The sequence below is a fragment of the Podarcis erhardii genome (assembly GCF_964252035.2).
Source record: "Podarcis erhardii genome assembly, chromosome: 2".
NCBI lineage: Eukaryota > Metazoa > Chordata > Lepidosauria > Squamata > Lacertidae > Podarcis > Podarcis erhardii.
The window spans coordinates 72,060,364-72,078,537 of record NC_138498.1 but is presented as its reverse complement, the minus strand read 5'-3'; the positions used below and the strand labels follow the sequence as shown (position 1 = coordinate 72,078,537).

Below are 18,174 nucleotides of genomic sequence, written 5' to 3'. Positions count from 1 at the left end.
CAGAATGATTTACAAATGTATAGGTATATGCTTATTGCTTTGTGCACATACTGAAGGCTGTTTAGCAATTTACATTTTTTCCTCCTACACAGAGGTAATCTGCACACTGCACATGTTGGCTTTCTGACCTGTGCGCTCCTGGCAAAACAGATACTTGCATTCCATTTAGAAGTGCCAGCATACACATCCCCCCTACACTGGAGAGATTACTTCTATGCGGGGGGGGGGGGATATGTGAATTCCCCTAAGAGTGAGCAAGTTTTGATGAGGTTCGGTATAGCTATGAGAGTCAGGAAACCTGACATTCATCACTCTAAGGACATACAATGATTGACCAGCCAAAAGTTCTGCACTGAAATCCAAATGACAGGTTCTGGCCTAAGGCTAAGCAAGGAAGGATGCATAATTCCTCTGCTGCCTCCACCTAGCCCCCCCCCCCCAATCCCTTGTGTCTTTCACATTTATGTATAATTCATGAATGCATCTTTGGCACAAGTTTTCTTCTTCTGTTGCACACGGGGAAAGCAAAAGCCGGAGTAACTTTTAGCAGCTGCTCTGTTTTGGGCTCTGTTAAGCAGCTGGAACATCACACCACCAAAAAACCCCCTTAAAATATAGTATCCTTATTGCCTTCAAAGCAATTGGGATGCATCCCTGAATCAAGAACGTCTCAGGTAACTTATGTTTATAATCAGGAGGAATACTATCACTTCTCACTGCAGTCAAATGCTGTTTCAGATCTTCATAAAGTAAGCCTCTAGTGCCGTGACCAGATGGAGAACTTGGCTAAGTTGTTTGGCTAGGTGGTCTCAATATTTTTAGGAAACTGACCCCGTACCTAATGGAAGCAGCATGGTAGGATTTGTTTAAAAATGTGTGCAAATCAGAATACTTGTGATTTTCTACACAAGCAGTAGATTTAATAAAAAGCAGTAGATTTAAAAGGTTAAGTGACTGACATTGCAACCTCACAACAGTTACAGAAAACAAATACTGGGCCACTTCAAAATTTGATTATCACCCCTGACTTGCACAAATGATGATAAACCGTGTAGACAACAATGTGCGACTGGCAGTACAGGTCTTTTTCACTTTGGGTATGCTGTGTGTGAGTTAGCTATTGCTCATCAGACAATTCCAAACTCCAAACCCCCAAACTCTCACACTCTCATAGCACTATTTATTTTTTGCAGGATGGTCAGCTGTTCAAAGAATGTCTAGTTCATGAAACACCTGACTTTTAACTGATCAATTAATTGGTCTGGAAACCAAGCCTTATGAAGAATGGTTGAAGAAGTTAGGTGAGTTTACCCTAGAAAAGAGAAGAACAAGGGCTCTTCTCTACACTTTCGTTTGTCAAATGATTGCTAGGCATGGGCCTGAGAGGTTTTTCTTTTGTCCCACCACTTTCCCCAAGGTAAACCCGCAGGTTATTGCTGAATTGGAACACCAGTTGGGTTTTCAAATATCTTCAAAAATCTAAGGGGCTGTCACATGGAAGATGCAGCAAGCTTGCTTTCTGCTGCTCCAGAGGGCAGGACCTGAACCAATGGATTCAAATTCCAAGAAAGGAGATTCCAACTAAACATCAGGAAAAACTTTCTGATTGTAAGAGCTGTTTGACAGTGGAACTGGCTACCTTCGAAGGTTGTGGACTCTGCTTGAATGGAGGTTTTTAAACAGAGGTAGGCTGGCCACCTGTCAGTAAATTTTAGGATTAACTGGGCTCACCTTTCAGTTTTTTTTTTTTTAAATTATTAGGCATGTACTGGTATATTAATTGTACATTTCAGTCTTGGTTGTAATAATTTCCAGAGGGGTAGCCATGCTAGTCGTTGTTGTAAAACCAACAAAAACTTTTGCTGCACCTTAAAGGCTGACACATGTTATTACAGCATAAGCTTCCGTGGGCTAGAGTCCACCGTACAATTTGTAGCCACAAGAACAAAGAATGCAGGAAGAGACCTAATGCTTTCCAGCTGTATTCTTCTTTATGATTTGGCCCCACCAACAGAATTGTTCTTTCTTCGAGGACTTCTTGTTGGCTTCAACCCCCTGAAATCCTTTCCTTCCATTTGGGAACTAAGGATGTAACTCTATACCCACTCACCTAGGTGTAAGCCCCACTGAACTCAATGGGACTCAATACTGTGCAGGCATGTATGGGATTGTGCCGTGATAGGTGTTCCTGATATGTATTGTGTTTGTTTCGAAACACAAATGCACAAACACATGTTTCAAGGTGCACACAGACATCACATAGGATGAACTTCTTATTTTGCAGCAAAAAATTGCTTATCTTTCCAAACAGCTTTAGAGCTTTTGCAAAACACTTATCTAATATTTGCCGTATAATAGACACACATAAAGCTCTTCCTAAGTGTACAGCCTTCTCGAGATACAAGCTTGCACAGACACGCTTCAAAAATAATCCTTAAAGCATAAACTTCGATATCGCCAAAAGTTGTATTTTATCAAATGAGATCACTGGTGCATCTAGCTCAATAATGTCTCTACACTCAATTGCAGCAGCTCCTCTTTCCCAGGGATTGAACCTGGAATCTTTTGCATACAAGATATGTAAATGTGTGCTCTAGTCTGAGCTGCAGCTCTTTTCCTATTTTTTTTGTTGCATATTTTTAAATTTACTGGCCATAGTTTTAGGAACAGACGATGATATGAATCTGCCTTATTCAGGGTCAGACCAGTGGTCTACCTAGCTCAATATTGTCTGCACTGACTGATTGGGACTTTCCAGGAATTAAAAAAGGCTTCCCTCCCCTGGTCCTACCTGGAGATGTCAGGGGCTGAACCTGAGATGTACAGCATGAAAAGCAGGTGCTCTACCACTGAGCTGCAATCCTCCTCCTTATATGGTCATTCGCCTTATGTCGTTGTGGATATTTGCCTTTATTTGATAATGTTCAGGTGTTTGATTTATGGTATTTTATGCTAAGGATTGTTGTTTCATTCAACTATTCTGATAACCCTTCGGGGTTGAAGAGCAGGATATATATGTGTCATATGAATATTCTGAAAGCTTGTAATGCATAAAATGGGCAAACATTTTCTAAACAGCATTATTCACATTGAATAATTTCCATGCTGTACAAATCAAAAGCTTAAAGATCTTGGCACCATATTTATCATGACATTTCATAGGCCAGTGCCTACTTCATCAGAAGTGGTTCCCTAAGTGGATAAGATAAGCATACCCTGAATTTGATTTGATTCTATATTATTTTGGGCTCAACTATCCCTTGCACTACTTGATCATTTAGCCTGACTAGGAAAAACATGCCAGCAAAACAATTGTGTCTTTTTATCTTCTCTGTCTTCAGGGCATACTGAGGTGACCATACATCTGATAAAGTGGGCTGACCCATAAAAGCTTATGTTACAATACATATTTTTAGCTTCTACAGTGCCGCAATATTCTTTGTTGCAACAAATTAACACACTCAACCCTCTGGAATCCAAAATAATTTTTGCAGTCATGTCACATACATAGGATAGCATTTTCTAATACGCCTTTTTTCCGTGGGTGAGAATACACTAGCCTTTCAGCAAGAACATAGTTCCTTTAAATTAAAAGCAATGTCTTTCACTCTAAATCCCAGTGGGAATTTCAAGTAAACATTGGAAGATTATGGGCATACTATATAAACTACAAGTAGTTTTGCTGTGCACATGTAAAACATTGCCCATATAAATTGATTCTATGCATTAGCAGCAAGTCCCTTAGAGTTCCAAGAGTGCATAAGATTGTAGTTGTTTAGCACAATCCCATGTATCAGTGGGATATACCTTCCCTAGGAAGTCCACTTACGTTTACAGAAGTATTAGTAAGATTCCAGTGTGGCTTATCCTATGTGTTGGGTTGTTAATACTAAAATAGTTTGTTTCTAATGCATATCATCACAAAAGTTTTCTGTGTGCAGCTTTTTGCTTTGAGAACTTTGGAATAAAGGCCCCATTGAAGTTTAGAGAACTATGAAACAAACTTCAGTAGCAATGATTTATGAAGTATCAGGGAAGCAACCAGAGAAATAGCCGCATAGTACCTCTTGGGTACATGCCAGTGGGTACCAGAATGGTTATTCACATGAAAGAGTGCCATCTATTGGCTCCCAACACTATTTCTTGTTATCTTTTCCACAGCTGTCCTGTTGTGGCACAGACCAGCTCCCAGTTAGGTTTCAAAACTTGGGTTGGGAAGGGGACGGGAAGGATTAGGCAGCACTACAAGAACGTCTTCTTAAATACTGCAGCACCAAAGCTCTGCCCCAGTCTATCTTGCACCTTCTTTGTGCCTTCATTAGTATGTTCACCATGTCTCTAGAACAGATAACGGTTGGGGGAAATATATATATATAAGTTCTAGAGAAGGGCAATGAAAAGCTTCGGTGACATGAAAAGATTCCATAGAAGGAGAGATTAAAAATGCGAGGGCTAGGAAACAGGCAGCAGGAAGGATGAGAGAAGAATACCAAGTAAGAAGTGAGATAAGGAAGGCCAATCAGACATTCCAGTTTACCTTCCCCATAGCACAAGTATTCAAAGGTGTCCCGGCAGGTGTCCATTCATGTTTTACCAATGATGAGAAGGATGAGGTGGAAGGAATAATAATGAGCCCAGTCATGCATGTGCCGAATGCCGCAGAGTACAGTGTGGTGATGCGTAAGGACCAAGAAACCTGAGCCCTTGGGGTCTGGCTGCTCCAAAGTAACAGAAGGCTAAGAGTTTAAATGATCAGTTTACATGAAAATGAGGATGGATGGCAATCTCTTTTGCTTCACCATTCTTCTTACGTACCATTAGCATACAGGTGTTTTCTTAGGCAACATATGAAAACTATGTTCTCCATTTCAAAAAGAAACAGCTATTTTAGTAGATACTAACAGGAGCATGGACAAAAAACCCCTGAATGTATTGTTGCAATGCATATAATTTGTATATGGGATGCTTTAAAAATAAGAATGGTTAAGACCTGGGGCTTGTCGACACTGGAGTTTAATGTGGCTTTGAAGCTGCTTAAGTCTTGTGGAAGAAAGGAAGCAGCAGCTTTTCACATGAGTGACTCCTAATTCTTGACTTGGAGTGGCACACTTAAGAAAGCCTGCTCTTTTGTGAAAATATGGTATATTTTATTATTTTTAAAATTTCTATACCGCTTTATATTTTTAAGAAAAACCTCAAAGTGGTGTACAGCATATTAAAACAATAAAATAATAGCCAGGCGATGTTCCTCTGGCCTCATGTGGCCCTCGCCCCTAGACCAGGTGGAAAGGGCCTTGCAGGGAGCGGCCTTCATGCCTCGCAGGCGGGCAATGTATTTTGATTATCATTATTATGGTTTTTAAAGCTACACATGCACAGGTAAACAAACACATATATACATGTCCACAAAGGACCTGAGATTTCCTGGCTTGCAGCAGCAGACATGTTTTTAAATTATTATTTCTTACTCCTCTTTTGTGCAAATCTGGTATATTGAAAAGCATGTATTTAGGTTTCTAGATCTTATGGTGGAGATGATACACAGCATGGATACATCTCATCAAGCACTGCTCACCAGTTTGAGCAGCAGTAGTTCACACACAAACACATGCATCAGCCTCCATGTATTGCATGATGAAGCAAAGGAATGCTCTTTCAGTTTCACTTCTGATTAAACAGGATATTAACACACAAAATCAATGGAGCAAAAGCACTTTATACAGTATCATCAGCACACTGCCCTATTATGAAGTGGACCCATACAATAGGTAGAGATGGAGCTAGATGGTTTAGGAATAGTCTGGATATTCAGAGCAGCTCAGGCTTAGGAAGCCACTTAAAATAGTTCGCTGGCTTAACTGATGCTTAAATCCTTCAAATAGTTTGAGCTCATTCCATGCTGCAAGGCATTAAACTGTCTTATATTTAAAACTGCCCAAGAGACCAGCTCAAGAGCTTAAACTTCCAGCCCAACTCTGTTGAGGCTTCAAGGCATTATGGTAGTTTAAGAGTTAATGACAGCAGCTCCCCTTAAATTTCTTATGAGATTAGGCTGCGATGAGTCAAGCTATGTGCCACACATTATTGAGCAGGTTCCTTTCTGGGATCCAGTCCTTTTGTTAGCACTGAGCTTCTGATTCCAAAAATAGTGAGAAAGAGTCCCCTGCCTTTCCACCTTTGCACCATTGTAAAGTCACCCTCTTCTTTCATCTACATCTCCCTGGCTGCCAAGCAAGCCCATTATATCCTGTCCCAATTCACTAATGAGATGAATCGGTCCCTGTCCCTTTTCTTTCAAGCTCTTGAGTTTACAGAACTGAAGAGTTTGTCCACCCCCTTGTCCTCTTCTGTTTCCTTTCTCTGCCTTACTTTCCAAAGTTTGCACAGATACCAGAGCTGTGCTGGAGGTAAGGTAGGTTGAGGGGCATTCTTTGTGGCATTGGTGGGCGTTTGTGTGCATGTGTGAGTGAGTTAATGTGGTGGTGTATAATGACCAGCTGTATGGTTGCATCAAGCATATGCCCTTCCCTACTTAAGACTATAAGGAAAGCCTGCTAAGTCAGGCCAATGCGCCTTCTACTTCATCCTTCTCACAGTGGCCAACAGCACAACAGCACTCTGCCCACCTACAGTTCCCAGCAGACTCTGGTTTTAGAAACAGTGTACCAGTTCCTGGGGAGCCTGAGTGGGGGGGGTGCTATTGTGCTCATGTCCTGCTTGCAGGCTTCCCATCACACCTGGGTGGCTGATGGGAGAACAGGATGCTGGAGTAGATGCGCCTTTCAGGCTCTTCTTATGACTCGGTCATGCAGAGACAATGGGGCTTGTGCTTGCCTGGCTGCTTTCTCTGACCATCATGGATGGGGCTTTAGTCTGAACTTGGCTAAGAGAGCCTGCAGCCTCTAGGGATGTGTGGCTTGCTGACTGGGTGCATGTGATGCCTTAAAAAATGCCATAATCTACAGAGGAACACCAGAGTGAAGAAAGCCTAGCATCTTATTCTGTTCTACCTCTAGTGCTAATAAAAGAATAGCCCATCCCACAGGGGTTCAATGCAAGGTCTTTTTTTTCTTTCTTTTTTTTTGCAGATGGAGATAGATTCCCCCCCCCCTTCCTTATCCAGTCTTCTCGCCTTATTTTTGTGCCTGCTTGAGCCATATGCCCATGTAACGGCATCTTTGGTACTAGGAAATGTCAAACGGAAAAGGCAATAGAGTGGAGGCTGTTTTAGAGTGAACACATTCCTGTGGGAGATTCTCTCATGTTGTTCAAGAGACTTGTATAAGATATTATATTGCTTTTCTGCATTATTTTGATAGACCTCCTCACGGTAGGATTTCTGAGCACAGGTATAACTATAACCATGAGAGCCAGTGTGGTATAGTGGATACAGAGAGAGCTGAGCTCTGGAATGACCTAGCTTCAAAGCCCTGCCCAGCTATTTTATTTACTTACTTAATGAATGAATAAAATTTATATACTGCTTGCTTGCAAAAAAAAAAAAAAAAAAAAAAGCCCCCCAAGAGGGTTTGCAACAATCTAACATAAAACATCAAAATTATTGATGTGAACAGGTATTAAATATATTCAAAAGCTGATTAAAATCAACAGCAGCCAAGTAGAGCAGCTTTGGATCAGTCACTATCTATTCCCATGCAGAATCAGTCTGTGTATTAAATGAGGAAAAGCCCCATGTCTGACATCCTTTAGGGAAGGGCAAGAATCAAACCTATTAAACTGTACAGGACTGGCAACAGGGAGCACAAATGGGACTGCCTGCAACAAAATGTTGCATTATGGAATGGTCCATGTTCAGTATTCCAACCACTCCACTTCATTCCCGGCTCCATTTTCCATTCTCAGCCTCCGCCACTCCCCTGCCGCCAGTCAGTATTCCGTGACTGCTGTACACACTCAGTCCTTATTTAACTGTGATTATTGTTTGCTTTGTTTTGGTGAGGTCGCTCTGTTAGGGTTCCCTCGCCCCCAGTTTTTTAAAAAAACTTCTGCTGCAAAGCTTGGGGTTCACCCAAGAGGCCTGTTCTTCTGGATGGGTGCTGCTGCTGTGACTACCTAGGGAATAGGGTACCCCCAGTCTAAAGATTGGAAACAGAAGAAATTATGCATAAAGGAAGTGATCGCACATGCACACACATGCACACAGAGCAGTGGCGTAGCGTGGGGGTGCAGGGGGGGCCAGCCACACCGGGCACAACATTTTGGGGGGGCGCGCTCGCACTCGCAGCTCTCTGCCCCTACCTGGCTCACTCACTCTCTCACTGCAGTGCTGGCTGTGCGAATCCGATCCGAGCTGCCGGGTCGCCGCCCACTGTGGAGGGGGAGGGTGCCAGGTGTGCGTTGCGGTGCGGAGCGGAGAGAGAGCGAGGGAGGGACTATCTGGGGGAGGGACAGTGCAGCGGCCGCCCAGCGCAGCGCTGAGCGTGGGAGAGAAACACACCTGACCAGTCCAGGCAGCAGCAAGAAGAAGCTGGCAGCGGCGGCAGGTTAGGGGTTAGGGGCGCAAATTACTTGCCTTGCCCCGGGTTAGGGGGCGCAAATTACTTGCCTTGCCCCGGGTGCTGACAACCCACGCTACGCCGCTGACACAGAGGTTCCATGCTATTCTCAGTTTTATAGACAGTAAAATGATCTTTAAAATAACGTTATCTTTTCTGCAAGGCTCTTATACAGCTTTAAAAAAAATCATTGTGTAATATGTGTAGCATGAAGAAGAAAGTGATATCAGGGGAGTGTAGTAATGAAGGGACTGGGAACAAGGCCAGGGATCTCTTTCATCAGCTGGTGCCTTTCCAGGGTTTTTCTTTGGGTGGTGGGGAGTGTTTCTTGCTGTTTGATGTTAGGCAGACAGCAACTGGAAGCAGTTCTACCTCCCACCAAGCATTGTTGTGGAATGCAAATGACACTAACAAACAAAGGGCTAAGTGTTCTTAAGCCTGTAGCACTGGAGACAGAATGATAGCCTACCCCACCCCAAATGGAAGGTAGCATGACAGGGACATGGTTTCTTGTAGTGGGCATCCTACCGTTATCTCTATTTCCATTTTATGCAAACCTTTCTGGTGTTTCCAAAGTCTTCCATATTTGATTGACCTGAGATGACAGTGGGAGAAAAGGAATGAGTTTGCACAATATGGGAAATGATCCTTTTATCACACTACATACGTTAATTTTCTTCAAACCTGAGAGAGAGTGTGTTGAACCTAGGACTTCCTAGCTCACACAATATGCAGTTAGGGTTGTGGGAAATTGCAGTCAAACTTAACTATGCATAAGTGCTAGTTAGTGCACAAAGGGGTTAAGACCAGAGACCTAGACTGAGCTAGGTCACACACCCTTACCTCCATGAGGGTCTCTCACCCTCTTCCAGCTGTGTAACCAACCAGGAAGGATGTGTCTAAACTTGTTCCAAAGTAAGACTGCATGTTTGAAACTATAACCTGTATTTGCACCCAAGAGTATTCTACCTGTGTTCTCCTTGCTGCTACAAGGAGTAATGCATGAACCAGACCTTTGGATTTAGTAAGCAAAACTTTTTAAACTTACCTAACAGCGTGTGGCATGTTCATTGCTAGAGGGGTAGAGGAAAGCGGGCAAGCATTTTAAGGCCCAAGAAACAGGATATGCAAAAGGCTTTAATAACCTACCGTATATTCCACGCTATTCTACTGGTTAACTATGAGCATGTTTTTAACTCTGCTGGGGGCTCTCTTCCACTGGAGAGTGTTCAAAGCCCCATGTTTTGAACCTAGGTGCCCAGCTGATAGACACATCTATTTTCCCCACACAAGGATATTGGTCTATCTATCATTTCCAAATTTTGTAGCCCACTTTTCTATAAAAATACCCAAAGTGTCAAGCCACAATTTTACAAAAACACATGTGTTTTAAACTTGTTTTCAAAGTGGCCAAGTTAAAAATTAGTCCAAAAAGTCAGCGCCTGCTATAATACATCAGTTTTAGCTGCCCATCAGAAAACAAACAAATCCAGGCAGACTTTCTTTTACAATGTGTTCCAGTATCCTGGTGCCACAACAAAAAAGGCCTTGTTCTTTCTATGCACCCACTGTACTTCAGATAGCAGGGGAATCTGGAGTAGGGCCTTAGAAGTGGGTTACAGAGTTGGCTAGGCCTAGAAGTGAAGCTTGAGACTCTGTCTCAGGCCAATTACAGCTCTGAAGATCAAAACCATCACTCTGAATTGAGCCCAGAAATGAATTGTTAATCAGTGTAATACAATATGGGAGGCACTATATGTTTTGATCTGCTTATTCCAGTTAACATCCCACAAGTCAGGTTCTGAACCAATTGGAGTATTCAAAGGCAGCCCCATTGCCATAATCTAACCTGGAAGTGGCAAGGCCAAATCTTTGGCACTCCAGGTGTTGTTAGACTCTAACTCCCACATGATCAGGGCAGATGGAAGTCGTAATCCAACATTTGGAGAGCCACAGGTTCTCAGCCCTAGCCATTAGGGTAGAAATGGGAAACTGAGCGCCCCCCCTACCAGCAGGGAAACCCCTTTTTTGGGGTTCCGAAGTGACGTGGGGTAAGCGGCGCAGTGTTTTGAATCGACCGCTATTTTTACGGAGTGAAGCTACATAGCCGTTGCCGGAGAGCGCTGACTTTTTCTTGTGGACAATTGGATTTCAAACAACAACCTGTGAGTAGAACGGAAATTGGACTTTTAAAGTATTTTTAAATTGGTACCGATCGGGGAAGGTCTAAACAGGAAGTCCACCTCCCCTTTCTGTAAATATACTGAAGCAAAGAATTTGTTAACTAAGGTCGTGGAGAGTCTTACGTAAAGGATTTAAATTCCACTGATTGAAACTACTATCAATATTTTTTTTTTTTGGAAGCAGGGGAGCCTGCAGGAGAAGGTTAAAATTCGGGAATTGAAGCGCCACTTCCCTAAACCCGGGAGTGGTCTGCGAGAGCCCGTTGACGGTGAATAGATAAATTTGACAGCTGTCAAGCTAGCTGTCAAGATACAAAAGAAGGACTTTGTTTCTACTGTCCGTTTTTGTGTTTAAAAAGAAGGAAGGAACTGTTACAATTTTACGTATAGGACCTTTGGGTCTGTGCTGGAAGGAGTGATAAAAGGAACTTGTGTCCCTCTAGAGGGAGCTCTGGGATATTGTCGTAAGGATGCAGCTGGGAAATTGCTTTTAAAGATAAAAGCTCTGAGAAACTAGTTTTTGACCTTGGACTGTTTAAGGATGGCGGTCGGGAAGGAAGTCGAGTGTGAACTGAACAGGACATTTTATCTGTTGGGAAAGCTGCAAGACCAGATAAATGTTATGGCTACCAATGTTGTAATCTTGGGAACAAAAGTGGGCATTAGTAAAGAAGCTGACAAGAACTCGGCACAGGAACCTCTTCCAACTGAACAAATTGAAGAATTTGAGAAGGAGAAACTTGTTGTGATTAAAGTGATGAAAGGGGGAGCCATAACCCTACAGAGGCAAATGGTGGATTATAATTTGAGGCCTTACATGATGGCAACCAGGAGGAGCCAGTTTTTGGAGATGGAAGCCTGGCTTGGTTTGTAAAATGAAAGATGGAGAGATCACCTTATGTGGAGATCAAATGACTTTTGGGATATAAATCTGAGCCAGGTGGAGGCTGGAGCTTTTGGGGCCTTTGGATTTGAAAGGAGTGTGAAACAAAATTTGGAATATCCTATAGGCCCTACTTTTAACTACGGAAGTCTGGCATACCTGCTAAGAAGGAATATGACTACCGATGGGTTGGAGCTTCCCCGAGATCTGTTCTTTAACACCAAAGACTACCAAAAAGACCGGCAGAGGGGACATGAAAGAGATTTAAGAGCCTCGGACTTAAGATCTCCGGGTTGATGGTTTTCCGAGATTGATGGAACTATTGCTAGGGGCCGAAACCGGGGAGGGGAGTTGGTGAAAGAAAATTGGGAATTTAAAATGTATATATTATAATTTGTTTTTTTTTTTCTTTTTCTTTTAATGAGAGATGGGAAAATCGTGGAATGGAATTTTTTTTTACCCTAGGGCAAACGTTTCAAGAATAAGTTCAGATATATAAGTTTTAATGAGAAATAAGATTAAATAAAGTTAAAGTGGATGGTTAATTGGTGAAAGAAAGAATGGAAAATTACAGTATAATAAGATAAGATATAAGGATAAAAATAAGGTGAAGGATTTGCTGAAATATCTATATGAATTAGAATACAAAGAGGGGAGATGTGGGGAGGTCAAGGAGATAAGTTAAGAAAGGGAGTTATAATAAGGTTTAACTTGTTCTTTTGTTTTTTGGATTGTATCTTTTTTTTTCCTTTTTAGCTGTTTTTGCTTTTTTATTTTCCTATTTTTATTTTTCTCTTGGATATGTTTTGTTTTTATATATTGTGTTCTGATTTGTAACCTTTTAAAACTTGAATAAATATTATGGGGGGAAAAATAGAAATGGGAAACTGGGTATGGCCAATGGACTGGCTCCTTCAAAGCAGGTGGCCCTGAGCTCTGATCAGCTGATGGGTGCTGGGAGTCATCCCCTTGGAAGTCAATTTATAAGTTTTTGCAGCCATGTTTTTACTTGCTTGTCCTTGATGTTACATGTGATGCCAGGGGCAGGTGGGTGTGGTTTTGGAGGAAAGGCATCACAGAACTAATTAGACCTGTGGGCTGGAGCCTGGAGCTTCTTCACTGCTGCACTAGGGCATAAATGACCAGGCCCAACTTCTTGGGGAAAGGGTGCAGCAAACATGCACACCAAGGCTCGTAAAAGGCACTCCCAGCCAACGCTACTACACGAGCATCCAGGAACTCCTCTAAACTGTGAACCTGATTTTCTAGGGAGGGCACAATTCCATCCAAGCAGATTTAACACCAACTGTTAAGAATGTCAGATATGGCCCCAACCAAAACCACCTCTACTTTATCCGCCTGCCGGTGGTGTCACAGCTACCCTCCAGCGTGGTTTCCAAAGTGGCAACTAACCTAGTCAGGGAGTGTACAGAAGGAGTCTGCTAGTTTGCACTCTGCTGGGACTGAGCTTTTTCATGCCTCCGAGGCACAAATGGCATTGTGCTGTCATGCACATGGTGAAAGCAATATTGTGCAACGATATTAGTCTGAGCGCTCCCTGCTCTGTAGCTTGCAATTTTCTCCCTACTTGACTGCAGTTAGGAACAAGACTATTAGAGTCAGCTACTAAGAAATCAAGCTTTTTTTGATGCAGAATAGTGGGGTGTGGGTGTAATACTCTCCCAATGCTGCCCAGATGACCATTGTCCAAAATAGAACCTCTTTTAAATACTTTGCTTGATCTCTGTATGAGGACTTCATCAGAATTGCACGGAAAGCTTTTCTTTTTAGAACTACAATTACTGTCTGCTCTTCCAAGGTTAAACTGAAATCAAATAACATTCAGATCTTGCTCCCGGCCCTGCTCTCCAGAGGTAGGAAAATCATTAACTGCCTCGGCTCCCGGCAGCTTCCAGTATCTTGTGATTGCTCCACACCAGTAATTCAAAGGGGTAGCAAAGTAAATGCTGCATGCAGCTCCCCTCCTGATTTCCCCATCCTCTTCGGCTGTGTTATTATTACAGCTGGAAAGGAAATGACGCCATGCCATCCCTCCATTTTTTGGTGGTTGGTGTTTTCTGTTTTGCTTCTTTTAAAAAAGGAAAGAGCATGTGTGAACTTTCAAAGAGTAACAGACTTAGGAGGCAGCAGCAAGGAACATGAGGTTAACACATCTGAGCTTGCCTAAGCCTGCCTTGAAAAGCGCTGATTATATTGCGTTCTGCCTTCCATTAATGTTGGACTCCAGCCCCAGACAACCACATTTCCCTCAGGACTTGTCCATTCTGGGCAGAAAGACACCAGTTATTACACGGTGCCATTCCACTGACCATCTGCTGAGCATCTACATATGCAGTGTTAGAAACTGAGATATGAAAGCTAGGAGCTATATGGCACCTTAAACCTAGGTTTTGGACGCAACAACAGAATGTCTAGGTGCGCTTTTTTTTAATAACACAAATACAAAGCTGACAAGGAATGAGCTGCAGCTAAATATGTTCATTTTTCACATGGTCTAGTCTTTCCCCTGCCCACCCCCCTAATATTCTTAAGAGGGTCTCTTCTCCAGTCTTCAAAGAATAGCTGGAAGTGGGGAGGTAGAAAAAGGTCCTCCTTTCCTTCCACTCTGCAGTTTTAATCTGAAATCTTGGACGCAGTACTGCGTCCAGAGCTCAAAAACTGTCACAAAATGTGCCCAGAACAATCGGAGTTTTGAACACTGCGCATATGCATTAGGTTGTAGCCAATCATTAGGCAAATGCCAGGGTACCAGCTCAGTGGCAAATCACATCACCTATGCTTGCTTTGGGACCCCTTAAACATATTTTTTCTGTCCCAGTACTTTGAGCAATTCCAGGTGGCTGCATCTAGTTGTCATTTCAATTTCCTCCAATGCCCCAATTGTAGCATCACTCTGGGGCATTATGAGACATTGAAATGGTCAATAGAGGGTATCAATCACTGGTATCCTATAAAACATACATAAGTATATAAGCCACATGTCTGAAGTTGTACAGGAGAGCAATCCTGAAACCATTTTGCCTCTCCCAAATTGACCTCAAATGTTTCTCTGCAAGGAGGAAGGAAATGGGAAATCCTCCTTATTGTCTTTCGCTTACAAATCCTGTCTTGTGTATGAATAGGGTGAGCCTGTGACCTGGATTCAGAAACTAAAGTATTAACCATCACAAAAGAATGGCCAGACTATCTAGGTAATGCAATCAGTGACCATTATCAGGTATCCTGGCAGACAGGATTTCTGCTGTAGACCGCCTCCTCTGCTGTAGACTGCCTCCTTCTGTGATGTATGTTTGATGTTTTAGGGGGGTGGTCTTGGGGTACAGGGCGGGCAGTTTCAAAAATCTATATACGGGCTTGCTTACCATTGTTCAGGGTTGTCCTCCCTCCTGCGTGTGGTGAGTGGGGACCCTGTTGCAACAGCTTAATAAAGATCAGGCTTACTAGCTACTTTTCTTCTCAATATACTCTGGCTGGTCTCTGTCATTTCCTCCTACCGAAAGGGGACCCACTTAAGGACTCATGAGGGAAAAGGAGCAGTTTCTTCTTATAACAAAACCTTTCCTATTTCCTCACAGCTTTGCCAAGCCTCCCTTCTCTGCTCACCCCACCCCTTCCTTTAGAGCTTGCACCAAACCCCTTCTCCTCCCCTTACAGCTCGCCCCAAACTACACCTCCCTCACAGCTCATCTACTCTCCTTTAATCACCACTCCAGTGATATTTGGTGGAGCGGGGCAGGCGTTCCAGAGAGTAGTTTGCCAAACAAGTGCCTCTCACTTTCCTTTAAGCAGCTTGCCTGAGCTTCCTGCTACCCACACTGCTTTCCTGCTCACCTGCCTGCTGTTCTGTTGTCATGCTGGAGTTGTTATTATATGTTCTCTTGTGTTGGCTACCACATTAAAAGCACTTTTTGTCATGGATAAAGGTATCTTGGCTGATACGCTATGCCATCATCCGGTTATACTGTCTTGTTGAGTTGAAAGTAGGGTGTACAATTCCCCCTTGGTAACAGAAGACAGTCAACAGTTGGCCTTACACACATGTGCTTTGTTACCTGTGGGTGCTTTTGGGTGGAGCAGCGTCGCTAGGGGTACAACTCTAGAGAGGCTTGGTAGGCCTAATGGTGAAATGTGTGCTCTTCATCAACACTCTTACTACTCAGTGCTCTTACTACTGGAAAAATGGGGGTGCCAGCTGCAGCAGGAAAAATGCAGAAGTGTGATGACCCTCACATGGGATGCAACAGTGATTACCAAACCAACCCCAGGAGGCGGCACAACAGCAATAACAAGAGTGCTAAGACTTGCCCCTGCCTGCTTCCCTCAGGGCGGATGTCTGGCAAGCATTAACCTTGCAATAATAGGAAAGTGCCTGCTTTGCTTTTGTTTATAAAATAAACAGTTTTCCCTCTGCTGTTTTCCCAAGTGCCCTCGGGGGAGAGGTGCCCAGAAAGCCAGTGGGACTCGTTGTCCTGACATGGTACAGAAAGCGCAAGCTGAGGTGAGGAGCCCCAGAAACAGGATGCTTGGGAATGCAATAGAACCATTTCCAGCAAGCTAGGAGCGACAACGGTCCAGAAATCAGGTTTAAGTAAACTGTCACCATCTTCCCTAGGCAGCTTTCCTGAGCGGAGTGAGCCTTGGAAATTAGCATGGGGCATTTTCTAACAAACCTCTTCCCCAAGCACTGTAGCAATAGAACCTCCTTGAGCATTTTTGCCTGGATGGAGTGTGTCCTTCATGCCTCTTGCTTCTCCAAATGGAGGACAAAAAGTGTGTGTGTGTGTAAGAACTAGCCACTAGCTCTGCCCACTTTTGGCCTCTGGCCCTGCCTACCATTATCATGTGGCCCTTGGAAAATTGTCCAGAAGGGAATGAGGCTCTTGGGTTGAAGGTTCCAGACCCCCTTGCTGATGTACCGTAAATTTAGCAGGCTAGTTGGAACCTGACATTCAAGAAGGCCCCGGCCTTGCTATTATACTTATAGCACATCCTTGTGCATGTTTTCTCATCAATAATCTCCATTGAGTTCAATGGACTTACATAGGTAAGCATATAAAGCACAAGCATATCCTCTATGAGGAAGGCCAGTCACTGGCTCTGGAGCTTTGGGGTTAAGGCAGCAATGTTTTAAATTATCAGCAGCCATTTCTATTCCAGGGGCAGGTTCCCATAATTTCTGGCTTCCCCTGGTGCTCAGGCCTGAGCTTTGCTTTGCCTCTTGCTGCTTCTTAGATTAGCTTTCCTGGAGACAGGCTCAGGGGAACTAAAGGGGTTTTAAAGGTGATTGCTATTCAGCGCTCAGAGCCAATCTGAGGCTTACTTCCGCACACTTGCAGAGCAAACTGTCTCTATAATTCTGACAGGGCCACGTAGCTTAGAACGAAGCTCCTGCTGTCAGAGTTTACTCTCTGGATTCATTAGAATGGGTCGGGTAGTTTTGCAGGAAGACTTCTTGCCATGCTCTTCTGCTGAGATTGTGCCGCTATGCAATTGCTTGATCAGAATCCTGCAGGAATGTTATCAGGCTGGTCTCAGCGGCTTTAAGTTCTGGATTTTATTGCCAGAGCGCCGTGTTCGCATGTCACAGTACTTGGGCCTCCTGCTGGTTTGCAGGAATTGCCTTCAACCTCTTGCTGCTCTCAGAAACATTCCTGCTTTATTGCCCGGCTGCATCCAGATGACTCACAATTCTCTGCCTGTGGTTCTGGGTTGATTTCCCCTCAATCGTCTTTACTTCACATTTATTTGCTTTTGTGTTTCTGGTAAGCCCATCTGACCAACCTAGGATCAGCAGAGTGTCAGGTCTGTCAGGGACGGAGAGGTGCAAGAGTGGGGAATTTTTTTCAGGGCTGCATTCTCTCGTAGGCAAACTTCTTGGGACCACATCAGTGGTAGGTGGGGTGACAGGCAGCAGACCTAACTGTACAGTGTAAGCGACACAAAAGTCAGAGAATGCTACGCGTGCACACACACACACACACACACACACACACACACACACACCTTTCCCCATTCTCTATCCAGACAGGTAAAGGTGTTATCATAGTTCAAGAACACATAACGGCAGGTAAAAGTATTGGAAGAGGCTAGTGAGAGGTGGCATGGCCTGAGGAGGCCTGGACGGCCACAAATTCCCCCCCTGGGCCTGAGTTTCTCCATTCCTGGTGTATACCTCAATAAACTGCCAATAAATGCACTGTTTCTTGCATCTTACAATCTCTAGTTTCCTCTATTGTCCAGGCCAGATTTGTGACCCACTTCTGTTAGAACCGCTAGGCTTCTTAACTTTTCTATCAAAACTAGGATTATGTTCAAGCCACATGGACGTAAACTTGTTATATTCCTCCAAGGAGCTCGAGGCAGTCTCCATTTTATCTTCACATCAGGTAGCTCAGGTTGAGAGAAAATACTTACTTGAGAGATAAAGCAGGTTAAGTCAAGAGATAAAGTAGGTTAAGTCGAGAGATAATTCTGGCCCAAGGTCAGTCAGTGAACTTCATAGCTGACTGGGGAGTTGAACTTGGGTCTCCCTAGTCCTGGTCTGATGCTCTAACCAGTACACAGCATGTAT

General features: G+C 43.5%; 1 long non-coding RNA gene across 1 annotated transcript in view; it reads right to left on the bottom strand.

Moving 5' to 3' along the window:
* Positions 1 to 12,482: 12,482 nt before the first annotated feature.
* The window catches only part of LOC309335997, a 60,281-nt gene continuing 54,589 nt past the window's right edge, over positions 12,483 to 18,174 (bottom strand). Inside the window, exon 5 of the long non-coding RNA XR_014153843.1 lies at positions 12,483 to 13,671. This is a non-coding gene — a long non-coding RNA (uncharacterized lncRNA). The remainder of the gene's footprint in view (positions 13,672 to 18,174) is intronic.